Source organism: Arachis hypogaea, chromosome 10 (assembly GCF_003086295.3).
Source record: "Arachis hypogaea cultivar Tifrunner chromosome 10, arahy.Tifrunner.gnm2.J5K5, whole genome shotgun sequence".
NCBI lineage: Eukaryota > Viridiplantae > Streptophyta > Magnoliopsida > Fabales > Fabaceae > Arachis > Arachis hypogaea.
This window is the reverse complement of record NC_092045.1, coordinates 14981679-14994903: the sequence shown is the minus strand read 5'-3', so window position 1 is coordinate 14994903 and position 13225 is coordinate 14981679. Positions and strand designations below refer to the sequence as shown.

The following is a 13225-nucleotide window of genomic DNA, read 5'->3' as shown; positions in this document are numbered from 1 at the left end:
TTGTTTTTCAAAACAAAGTTGCTAAGCAAGCAACAAAAGTATCAACAGTCAACAAAACACCATTTACAAAATAAAAGAGTTCAAAGTCCACAAGCCGGGCTATACACAAATACATCAGAAATAATCAAAGAGAGTCCAAAGGTTTCCCAATAGTAGCATCCCGAGGTGAAGGAGGACGAGTCTGAAGAGGCACTGCATCTACCGTCCCATCATCCCGGTTCAGGATCTGGACATCAGGATCGGACTCAGGCTGAACGACTTCAGCTGCCTGAGAAGAAGAGGGCGGCACAACGGAGACTTTGGTAGAAGGAACAGGAGGAGGCTCAACATCATCATCATCAGGGTCCTCGGGAACCATTTTGCCATCCTTCACAACATTATCCAAGCTAAACAAGGCAAGATCAGCCTTCGGGGCAATAACCCGAACCTGTTCCTTCATGTTCTCATAGGCAGCAGTTACGCTGCCCACAAGATGACCCTGGAGCTCGGAATAATCAACCCGGACCGACTCTAGCTCCTCCCGGAGACGCATCACTTCTCGGTAGGACGTGACATAGCTTTCTTTGTGCTTCAAAGCCACATTCTCAGCCAATCGCACAGAGGCCGCCAGGGCAAGAGAGCTGGCCTTCTCCCCTTCCAGCTCCTTCTTCAGTTTAGTCACCTCCGCTTCAAACTCCTCCTTGAGACCCTTCATCCGATCAAATTCTCGCTTAGCTTCCTCCATAAAAGTTTTAGTAGCATGCAGAGGCAGATTTTGGGTAGTGCGATACAAAGCAGCTCCCATATGAGCCATCTTAACACTACTCCGAGTTATAAAATCCAAGTGATGAAGGAGAGATACATCATCCATTGAAAGAGCACCATAAGATGCGATCTGCTGGTCCACAAAACCAATAGGATCAAAATCCGGGACATCTAGATTGAAAGGTTTAACAGCTCGAGGTCTTTTTGGAGGAGGGGCGGCCGAAGAAGAAACCACAGCAGCAGTAGAAGATTGAGGGGGATCCACTAAACAGACCCGAGGTGTAGGGATCATTCTGACTTCCCTTCACTTGAACATTTCCACTGAGAGGATGGGAGGTAGCCACTGACAACGGTGAAACCCTTGCTTAAGCTTGCCATGGAAAGGAGTAAGAAGGATTGGATGAAGACAGTAGGAAAGCAGAGAGACGGAAGGGAAGGCATCTTCATACGCTTATCTGAAATTCCTACCAATGAATTACATAAGTATCACTATCTCTATCTTTATGTTTTATTCGCATATCACCATACCCATTTGAGTTTGCCTGACTAAGATTTACAAGGTGACCATAGCTTGCTTCATACCAACAATCTCTGTGGGATCGACCCTTACTCGCGTAAAGTTTATTACTTGGACGACCCAGTACACTTGCTGGTTAGTTGTGCGAAATTGTGTTTATGCCATGGTATTGAACACCAAGTTTTTGGTTTCATCACCGGGGATTATTTGAGTTGTGAAAAGTATTGATCACAATTTCGTGCACCAAGTTTTTGGCGCCGTTGCCGAGGATTGTTGAGTTTGGACAACTGACGGTTCATCTTGTTGCTTAGATTAGGTATTTTTTTCTTCAGAGTTCTTAAGAATGAATTCTAGAGTTTCATGGTGATTTGTTGAAGTCTGGCTGGCTGTGAAGCCATGTCTAATTTCATTGGACCGAGGTTTCAACTTATCATCACAAAAGCTTGTTGATTTCTATCAATCTTGCTTTTGGAGCAGTGATCTGCTAAGGCTTGGCTGGCCTTTGGCCATGTCTAGTGTTTTGGACCGAAGCTTTCCTTGAAAGCTTGGCTGGCTGTGAAGCCATGTCTAATTCCTGGACCGGAGTCTTAGACTAGCATTGCACTGATTCCTGGAATTCTCATTAAGAACTTTGATATCTTTTTCCACTTAATTTTCGAAAAAGCACAAAAAAAATTTACAAAATCATAAAAACAAAAAAATATTCTATGTTTCTTGTTGAGACACTAGTCTCATGTTAAGTTTGGTGTTAATTGCATGCATTCATTCATGTGTCTTAAGGATCTTCAAATAAATCTTGATGATTTCTTACTCTGATCTTTGAATTCTCTTGACTTGAGTGTTTTGTGTGTCTCATATGCATTCTCATTAGTGTCAGTAGTATACAAACTGCTAAGTTTGGTGTCTTGCATGCATTGTTATTTGATTTTAGTTACATTTTGATTATTAAAAATCCAAAAATATTTTTAATTTGTGTCTTCTCAAGTCAATAATACAGAGAATTGAAGATTCAGAACATACAGCAGAGGAATTGCACAGAAAAAGCTGGGCGTTCAAAACGCCCAGTGAAGAAGGACAGACTGGCGTTTAAACGCCAGCCAGGGTACCTGGTTGGGCGTTTAACGCCCAAAAGGGTATAGTTTTGGGCGTTAAACGCCAGAATGTGCACCATTCTGGGCGTTTAACGCCAGGATGGCACAAGAGGGGAGATTTTGTTTTTAATGCAGATTTTTTTCAGTTTTCAAACTTTTTCAAAATCAAATCTTTTTCAAATCATATCTTTTCAATCATATGTTTTCAAATTCAATTTCTTTCTATTTTTAAAAATACTTGCTTTCAATTAATGATTTGATTCAACATTTCAAGAATGTTGCCTGTTCTGTTGAGAAAGGTTTAATGTTTGAATCATATCTTTTCTTGTTAGCCAAGTCATTAATTTTCAAAATCAAATCTTTTTAAAATGTTTTTCAAATCATATCTTCTCAATCACATCTTTTTTAAAACTAATCATATCTTCTTAACCACATCTTTTTCAAAATAGTTTTCAATCAAATCTTTTTGATTTCTAATTTCAAAATCTTTTTCAAAAATCACTTGATTTCTTTTCCACTTTCATTTTCGAAAATCAATTGGTGTTTTTCAAAAATGTTTTCAAAATCTTTTACTTGATTTTCGAAAATTACTTCCCTTCTTCTCATATCCTTCTATTTATGGACTAACACTATTCCTTAATGCAAAATTCGAACTCCATCTTCTTTGATAAGTTCGAATTTTCTACTTCTGCCTTCTATTTTTCTTTTCCTCTGACACCTCAAGGAATCTCTATACTGTGACATAGAGGATTCCACATTCTCTTGTTCTCTTCTCTTTCTTATGAGCAGGAGCAAGGACAAAAACATTCTTGTTGAGGCTGATCCTGAACCTGAAAGGACCTTGAAGAGAAAGCTAAGAGAAGCCAAAGCACAACTCTCTGTAGAGGACCTAACAGAAATTTTCAAAGAAGAAAAACCCATGGCAGCCGAAAACAACAACAATGCCAACAATGCAAGGAAGGTGCTGGGTGACTTTACTGCACCTACTCCCGAATTTTATGGGAGAAGCATCTCTATCCCTGCCATTGGAGCAAACAACTTTGAGCTTAAGCCTCAATTAGTTTCTCTAATGCAACAGAATTGCAAGTTCCATGGACTTCCATTGGAAGATCCTCATCAGTTTTTAGCTGAATTCTTGCAAATCTGTGACACTGTCAAGACTAATGGGGTTGACCCTGAGGTCTACAGACTTATGCTATTCCCTTTTGCTGTAAGAGACAGAGCTAGGACATGGTTGGACTCTCAACTTAAAGAAAGCCTAGACTCTTGGGAAAAGCTAGTCAATGCCTTCTTGGCAAAGTTCTTTCCACCTCAAAAATTGAGTAAGCTTAGAGTGGAAGTCCAAACCTTCAGACAGAAGGAAGGAGAATCCCTCTATGAAGCTTGGGAAAGATACAAACAATTAATCAGAAAGTGTCCTTCTGATATGCTTTCTGAATGGAGCATCATAGGTATTTTCTATGATGGTCTCTATAAACTGTCCAAAATGTCTTTGGATAGCTCTGCTGGAGGATCTCTTCATCTGAAGAAGACGCCTACAGAAGCTCAAGAGCTGATTGAAATGGTTGCAAATAACCAATTCATGTACACTTCTGAAAGAAATCCTGTGAACAATGGGACTAGTCAGAAGAAAGGAGTTCTTGAGATTGACACTCTGAATGCCATATTGGCTCAGAACAAAATATTGACTCAACAAGTCAATATGATTTCTCAAAGTCTGTCTGGAATGCAAAATGCACCAAGCAGTACTAAGGAGGCTTCATCTAAGGAAGAAGCCTATGATCCTGAGAACCCTTCAATGGAAGAGGTGAATTACATGGGAGAATCCTATGGAAACACCTATAATCCTTCATGGAGAAATCATCCAAATTTCTCATGGAAGGATCAACAGAGACCTCAACAAGGTTTCAACAATAATAATGGTGGAAGAAACAGGTTTAGCAATAGCAAGCCTTTTCCATCATCTTCTCAGCAACAGACAGAGAGTTCTAAGCAGAATACCTCTAACTTAGCAACCATGGTCTCTGATCTAATCAAAACCACTCAAAGTTTCATGACTGAAACAAGGTCCTCCATTAGAAATTTGGAGGCACAAGTGGGTCAGCTGAGCAAGAAAATTACTGAACTCCCTCCTAGTACTCTCCCAAGCAATACAGAAGAAAATCCAAAAGGAGAGTGCAAGGCCATCAACATGGCCGAATTTGGGGAGGAGGAAGAGGCAGTGAACGTCACTGAGGAAGACCTCAATGGACGTCCACTGGCCTCCAAGTTCCCCAATGAGGAACCATGGGAATCTGAGGCTCAAAATGAGACCATAGAGATTCCATTGGACTTACTTCTGCCATTCATAAGCTCTGATGAGTATTCTTCCTCTGAAGAGGATGAGTATGTCACTGAAGAGCAAGTTGCTAAATACCTTGGAGCAATCATGAAGCTAAATGACAAGTTATTTGGAAATGAGACTTGGAAGGATGAAGCCCCTTTGCTCACCAAAAAACTGGATAACTTGTCTAGGCAGAAACTGCCTCAAAAGAGACAGGATCCTGGGAAGTTTTCAATACCTTGTACCATAGGCACCATGACCTTCAAGAAGGCCTTGTGTGACTTAGGGTCAAGTGTAAACCTCATGCCTCTCTCTGTAATGGAGAAGTTAGGTATCTTTGAGGTGCAAGCTGCAAAAATCTCACTAGAGATGGCAGACAATTCAAGAAAACAAGCCTATGGACTTGTAGAGGATGTTCTGGTAAAAGTTGAAGACCATTACATCCCTGCTGATTTCATAGTCCTAGAGACTGGGAAGTGCATGGATGAATCCATCATCCTTGGCAGACCCTTCCTAGCCACAGCAAGGGCTGTGATTGATGTTGATAGAGGAGAGTTTCTCATTCAAGTGAATGAAGAATCCTTATTGTTTAAGGCTCAAGGATATCCCTCTGTCACCATGGAGAGGAAGCATGAAGAGCTTCTCTCAAAACAGAGCCAAACAGAGCCCCCACAGCCAAACTCTAAGTTTGGTGTTGGGAGGCCACAACCAAACTCTAAGTTTGGTGTTGGGAGGCCACAACCAAACTCTAAGTTTGGTGTTGAACCCCCACATTCAAACTCTAAGTTTGGTGTTGGGAGGTTCCAACATTGCTCTGAGCATTTCTGAGGCTCCATGAGAGCCCACTGTCAAGCTACTGACATTAAAGAAGCGCTTGTTGGGAGGCAACCCAATGTTATATTTTATCTATTTTTCTTTGTTATTTTATGTTCTTTTGTAGGTTGATGATCATGAGAAGTCACAAAATCAATGAAAAAAGCAAAAACAGAATGAAAAATAGAAAGAAAAATAGCACACCCTGGAGGAAGAACCTGCTGGCGTTTAAACGCCAGTGAGGCTAGCAGTTGGGCGTTTAACGCCCAGTCTGGCACCATTCTGGGCGTTTAACGCCAGAAAGGGGCACCAGACTGGCGTTAAATGCCAGAAAAGGGCAAGAAGCTGGCGTTAAACGCCAAAAATGGGCACCAGCCCGGCGTTTAACGCCAGAATTGGCACAAAACGAGATTTTGCTTGCCATTTGGTGCAGGGATGACTTTTCCTTGACACCTCAGGATCTATGGGCCCCACATGATCCCCACCTACCCCACCACTCTCTCTCTTCTTCTTCACCCATTCACCAATCACCTCAACACCTCTTCCCCAAAAACCCTTCACCTATCAAATCCCATCTTTCTCTTCACCACTCACATCCATCCTTCATAAAACCCCACCTACCTAACCATTCAAATTCAAAACACTTTCTCTCCCAAACCCACCCTCACATAGCCAAACCATCACCACCCCCCACTCCTATATAAACCCATCTTCACTCCTTCATTTTCACACAACCTAAACACCACTTCTCCCCCTTTTGGCCGAACACAAAGCCATTCCCTTCTTCCTCATTTCTTCTTCTTCTACTCTTTTCTTTCTTCTTTTGCTCGAGGACGAGCAAACCTTTTAAGTTTGGTGTGGTAAAAGCATTGCTTTTTGTTTTTCCATAACCATTTATGGCATCCAAGGCCGGAGAAACCTCTAGAAAGAGGAAAGGGAAGGCAAAAGCTTCCACCTCCGAGTCAGGGGAGATGGAAAGATTCATCTCAAGGGTGCATCAAGACCACTTCTATGAAGTTGTGGCCTTGAAGAAGGTGATCCCCGAGGTCCCTTTTTCACTCAAAAAGGGTGAATATCCGGAGATCCGACATGAGATCCGAAGAAGAGGTTGGGAAGTTCTTACCAACCCCATTCAACAAGTCGGAATCTTGATGGTTCAAGAGTTCTATGCCAATGCATGGATCACCAAGAACCATGACCAAAGTGTGAACCCGGATCTAAAGAATTGGCTTACTATGGTTCGGGGGAAATACTTGGTTTTTAGTCTGGAAAATGTAAGGTTGGCATTCAACTTGCCCATGATGCAAGGAGATGAACATCCTTACACTAGAAGGGTCAACTTTGATCAAAGGTTGGACCAAGTCCTCACAGTCATATGTGAAGAGGGCGCCCAATGGAAGAGAGATTCAAGAGGGAAGCCGGTTCAATTGAGAAGGCATGACCTCAAACCCGTGGCTAGAGGATGGTTAGAGTTTATCCAACGCTCAATCATTCCCACTAGCAACCGGTCCGAAGTTACTATAGACCGGGCTATCATGATTCATAGCATCATGATTGGAGAAGAAATAGAAGTTCATGAGGTTATAGCTCAAGAACTCTATAAGGTGGCGGACAAGTCCTCTACCTTGGCAAGGTTAGCCTTTCCTCATCTCATTTGTCACCTCTGTTATTCAGTTGGAGTTGACATAGAGGGAGACATCCCCATTGATGAGGACAAGCCCATCACTAAGAAGAGGATGGAGCAAACAAGAGACCCCTGTCATCATCAAATCCCTGAGATGCCTCAAGGGATGCACTTTCCTCCACAAAACTATTGGGAGCAACTAAACACCTCCCTAGGAGAATTGAATTCCAACATGGGACAACTAAGGGTGGAGCACCAAGAACAGTCCATCATCCTCCATGAAATTAGAGAAGATCAAAGAATCATGAGAGAGGAGCAACAAAGACAAGGAAGAGACATTGAGGAGCTCAAGCACTCCATAGGATCTTCAAGAGGAAAAACAAGCCGCCATCACTAAGGTGGACCCGTTCTTTAATTTCCTTGTTCTTTATTTTCCTGTTTTTCGAATTTTAGTGCTTATGTTTGTCCATGTTTGTGTCTTGTGATCATTAGTGTCTTAGTGTCTATGCCTTAAAGTTATGAATGTCCTATGAATCCATCACCTCTCTTAAATAAAAAATGTTCTTAATTGAAAAAGAGTAGAATTGCATGAATTTTGAATTTTATAACAGTTTAATTATCTTGATGTGGTGGCAATACTTTTGTTCTCTGAATGTATGCTTAAACAGTGCATATGTCTTTTGAATTTGTGGTTCATGAATGTTGGCTCTTGAAAGAATGATGAAAAAGGAGACATGTTACTGAGGATCTGAAAAATCATAAAAATGATTCTTGAAGCAAGAAAAAGCAGTGAATACAAAAAAAAAGAGAAGAAAAACGAAAAAAAGAGAAAAAGAGAAAGAAAAGAGAAAAAGAGAAATAAAGTTGTGATCCAAGGCAATAAGAGTGTGCTTAAGAACCCTGGACACCTCTAATTGGGGACTCTAGCAAAGCTGAGTCACAATCTGAAAGGGTTCACCCAATTATGTGTCTGTGGCATGTATGTATCCGGTGGTAATACTGGAAGACAGAGTGCTTTGGGCCACGACCAAGACTCAATAAGTAGCTATGTTCAAGAATCATCATACTTAACTAGGAGAATCAATAACACTATCTGGATTCTGAGTTCCTAAAGAAGCCAACCATTCTGAATTTCAAAGGATAGAGTGAGATGCCAAAACTGTTCAGAGGCAAAAAGCTAAAAGCCCCGCTCATCTAATTAATACTGATCTTCATAGATGTTTTTGGAATTCATTGCATATTCTCTTCTTTTTATCTTGTTTGATTTTCAGTTGCTTGAGGACAAGCAACAATTTAAGTTTGGTGTTGTGATGAGCGGATAATTTGTACGCTTTTTGGCATTATTTTTAGTATGTTTTTAGTATGATCTAGTTAGTTTTTAGTATATTTTTATTAGTTTTTAGTTAAAATTCACTTTTCTGGACTTTACTATGAGTTTGTGTGTTTTTCTGTGATTTCAGGTATTTTCTGGCTGAAATTGAGGGACCTGAGCAAAAATCTGATTCAGAGACTAAAAAGGACTGCAGATGCTGTTGGATTCTGACCTCCCTGCACTCGAAGCTGATTTTCTGGATCTACAGAAGCCCAATTGGCGCGCTCTCAACGGCGTTGGAAAGTAGACATCCTGGGCTTTCCAGCAATATATGATAGTCCATACTTTGCCCAAGATTTGATGGCCCAAACCGGCGTACAAATTCACCCTCAGAAATCCCAGCGTTAAACGCCGGAACTGGCACCAAAATGGGAGTTAAACGCCCAAACTGGCATAAAAGTTGGCGTTTAACTCCAAGAAGAGTCTCTACACGAAAATGCTTCATTGCTCAGCCCAAGCACACACCAAGTGGGCCCAGAAGTGGATTTTTATGTCATTTACTCATATCTGTAAATCCTAGGCTACTAGTTCTCTATATATAGGACCTTTTACTATTGTATTCACATCTTGGTTCTTCTGGTTCCCTCTCTGGGACCGAAGCCAATGATCACTCTTGTTCTTATGTATTTTCAACGGTGGAGTTTCTACACACCATAGATTAAGGTGTGGAGCTCTGCTGTACCTCGAGTATTAATGCAATTACTATTATTCTTCTATTCAATTCCGCTTGTTCTTGTTCTAAGATATCACTTGTTCTTCAACTTGATGAATGTGATGATCCGTGACACTCATCATCATTCTCACCTATGAACGTGTGACTGACAACCACCTCCGTTCTACCTTCGATTGGGTGAATATCTCTTGGATTCTTTAACCGAAATCTTCGTGGTATAGGCTAGAACTGATGGCGGCATTCAAGAGAATCCGGAAGGTCTAACCTTGTCTGTGGTATTCTGAGTAGGATTCAATGATTGAATGACTGTGACGTGCTTCAAACTCCTGAGGGCGGGGCGTTAGTGACAGACGCAAAAGAATCACTGGATTCTATTCCGGCCTGATCGAGAACCGACAGATGGATAGTCGTGCCGTGACGGGGTGCGTTGAACATTTCCACTGAGAGGATGGGAGGTAGCCACTGACAACGGTGAAACCCTTGCTTAAGCTTGCCATGGAAAGGAGTAAGAAGGATTGGATGAAGACAGTAGGAAAGCAGAGAGACGGAAGGGAAGGCATCTTCATACGCTTATCTGAAATTCCTACCAATGAATTACATAAGTATCACTATCTCTATCTTTATGTTTTATTCGCATATCACCATACCCATTTGAGTTTGCCTGACTAAGATTTACAAGGTGACCATAGCTTGCTTCATACCAACAATCTCTGTGGGATCGATCCTTACTCGCGTAAGGTTTATTACTTGGACGACCCAGTACACTTGCTGGTTAGTTGTGCGAAATTGTGTTTATGCCATGGTATTGAACACCAAGTTTTTGGTTTCATCACCGGGGATTATTTGAGTTGTGAAAAGTATTGATCACAATTTCGTGCACCACACAACCTAGAGTTCAGGGGCATCCTTTGGAGGCAATCGGGGAATAAAGATTCAGGAAAATCCACATGACTAATGTCTCAGCAGAAACCCTTTCCCAGAAAAAACTAACGTCTCAGCAGAAACCCTTTCCAAGAAAAACAAACGCGAAGAAGATCAAAAAAGCCATTAAAAGGAGCAAACTTCCTCAAAACAAACAAAGTTCAGCAAAACAGGAGTAGCATACATAAAGGCAATAAGAAGACTAGAAGGCATGCATCACAGTAATAAACCGAGCGTGATAATATACAAAGATCCAAGCCTTCCAACATGCACTCAGTCAGAACTTTAAATACGGAGCAGCAAAATAGACGACGAAAGAAAAATAAAAACCAACCTGAAAAAGGAGAAGAATACAGAAGAGGGTTAAAGACGAAGAGGCCAGAAGCTGCCGTCGGAAGCACTCACGATCGCCGAAACCACGTTGAGATACCAAGAAACGTAAGCTTTCAGGGGAAAACAGAAGATGAGAAATAAAAGGGAAGTTACGAAGTAGAGAAGAGAAACCGTTTGGTGAAAAGTTCAAAAAGATCAAAGAAACGAAGCATTAAAACCAATTAATGAGGGCATTTAAAAACCTCGTGCGTTCCCACGGCAAGGACGCTAATCCAAAAGCGTGCGCTCTCAGAGGAAGCGAAACGTTCCGCATTCAAAAAGGAACTCTACAAAGATAAAGTCGACAAAATGCTCGAGTTTGGCTCCACCCGAGAAGGTTCAAAGTCTTAAAAAAAGAGACTTCACCTCCAAAGGAAAACCGAGCTCGAGCAGGGGCACTGTTCATACCCTGGGTCGAGCTGTCCGACCCGGGATGTTCTACAGACAAAGCGACCGACCTCTTCAGGTTAGGATGATCCGACCTCTTCTCAAAGAGCTTGGCCAAGTCATAGGAAAGCCCAATAAAGGGCCCAAATAGAGGAACACATCCCGAATCCAAGGGCAGCCCAAGCCCATAGAGATAAAGGCAGTTTCCTTGAAGGTACGAGGACCCCAGTCAAAGATAAGATAAATATAAGATAAGATAACTAATTTATCTCATCTAAAGAGGTCACTCTACACCATTATAAATACACTAGAGTACGCAGGTATAACTCATACTCTGATTCTACTCAATACCTGTTAATATCCTTGCTAACTTAAGCATCGGAGTCCCTTGCAAGTACCCCCACCCTCCAGAGACGAAGGAATCAGCACCTCCATCAAGTCTTACAAATCAGATACCTCCATTCCAACCAGTACAGAAGATCTCGTCCGAGATCGACCTACAGTTTCAGGTAACTCCCGGAACACTTATCATTACTACTGTTCTTCAGCTTGAACTCCTCATCTTTTTTAGCTAACTTCTTTTTCAAATCAAGAATCACAATTTTCTTCAAATCCAACTCTTCATTAAGACCTACAGTTTCATCCTTTTTCAGTAACAATTTCCTATTCCTCTTCTCCTGGCTCCGACTTATACTTGTCAGGCGAAAACCCAAAACCTACAACAAGAGGAAAAGATAAATATACACCGAGAACCACTAAGGCAATTATTAGACAAAGATAACTATTTTTTACTTGAAGATATTGGTCAATACCTACATCCCCGACCTCCTCAATCAGTGTAATGTCAGATGACGCCTGCACCACCTCATCAGCAACCACATTAAAAAGATAGCTCTTCTCCCAAACCGAGGAACCATCCCCACCATCGGCAAAGACATGCAGCTTCTCTTGCTTATCTACAAAGGTTGTCAGTTCTTCCAGAGGGATATCCTTCTCCCTCTCAGTCATATCATCAACCAAATTGATCACATCGGCTTTTCTCTTCTTAAACACAAAGCTCTTCTTTTTAGGAGGCAGTTGGTTAACCTCACCCTCTCCATCCACCTTCTCAGGGTTAGAAGAAGACCCTTCAAAATTTTTGAATTTAAGCCAAGCTCCCAAGGTTACAGCTGACACCCCAGGATATTTCCCACCTGTAAATCGAGCAAAAGTCATCAAACAAACAACCAAAACCAACAATTTATTAAACAAACCGCACAGCTAGCTCTCACCAAGATAGTTTACCATAGAGGCTCTATCATCTTTCCACGGAAACAAATCAAAAACAGATATCAAGTTTGACCTATCAACAACCTCAATAAGGTACACAATTATACACTCATTGATCGAACTTATAGTTTCTAGACTCAAAATTTGTTATGGTTCAGAACACCAAAACAAGGAAAACTTCTCCCTTAAATGCTCGTCAAGATAAAAAGAAAAATCTTCCTCAACACACTTCACTTTCAAAAATATTTTCTTAAATTCTTTGAGTGACGATTTATAAAGCTTAAAAATTGCAAAACCTGGCGAACTATTTAAATTTAGCCAAACCCTTTTCGCCTGGAACAACGAGAAAAATAGTTCTAAAGAAGGATTTATTTCTAAAAAATCCATTAATGTTCGAAAACACCTCAAAAACCCCAGCCATTAGGGTGTAGCTAGAATGACACACAATTCAACTATTTTAAAATATTACATTCAAAATCTGTGAAAGAAAGATTCACATGAAGCTCCTCCAACAAATAAATGTACATATAAAAATACTAAAAATGACTGTATCTATAAAAAACACAATCATCCCTTATGCATGGCAGCAACTCCACTCGAAACCAGACTTCACTATTTTCAACACATTTATCTCACCCACATTGTTCCTATCAATAAAAAGAGAAGCCCGAATCTTTACATCATCACTAACCTAGTTATAGGAACCATCATTCTCAACTTTCTACAATTCTTTCTCTTTTTTCTCACTTATTTTTCTTTTTTTTTTCACAACCCAGTAAAAGAAGAAAGCAAATAGTCAAACTTAGAAAACAAACAAGAACAAAAATTGGCCTATTTTATTCATCTTCGAAACAAGTATAAACAGAACTAAAGTTATTTTAATAAAACTTTTAGGATTTCAAATACAATTCACTCACACATTTATAAAATGTCTTAATTCTAAAATTAATATGAACCGTTATTTCAATCTAAATTAACGGACAATAAATGATTTTGGAAACCAAAATCTATCCGCTCTCAAATTTAATGATAAGACCCTTTTTTTCTCCTTTTATTTTTTTTCTTAAAAAGAAATTTTAAAATATCATTTTTAATTATTTTAAGATTATTTTGATAAAA

At 40.5% G+C, this 13225-nt stretch overlaps 1 non-coding gene across 1 annotated transcript; it reads right to left on the bottom strand.

The window, feature by feature from the left end:
- Window positions 1–3676: 3676 nt before the first annotated feature.
- LOC112719215 (small nucleolar RNA R71) lies at window positions 3677–3784 on the bottom strand. The gene has a single exon (XR_003161526.1). It is a non-coding gene; the product is annotated as a small nucleolar RNA R71 (small nucleolar RNA).
- Window positions 3785–13225: the final 9441 nt, after the last annotated feature.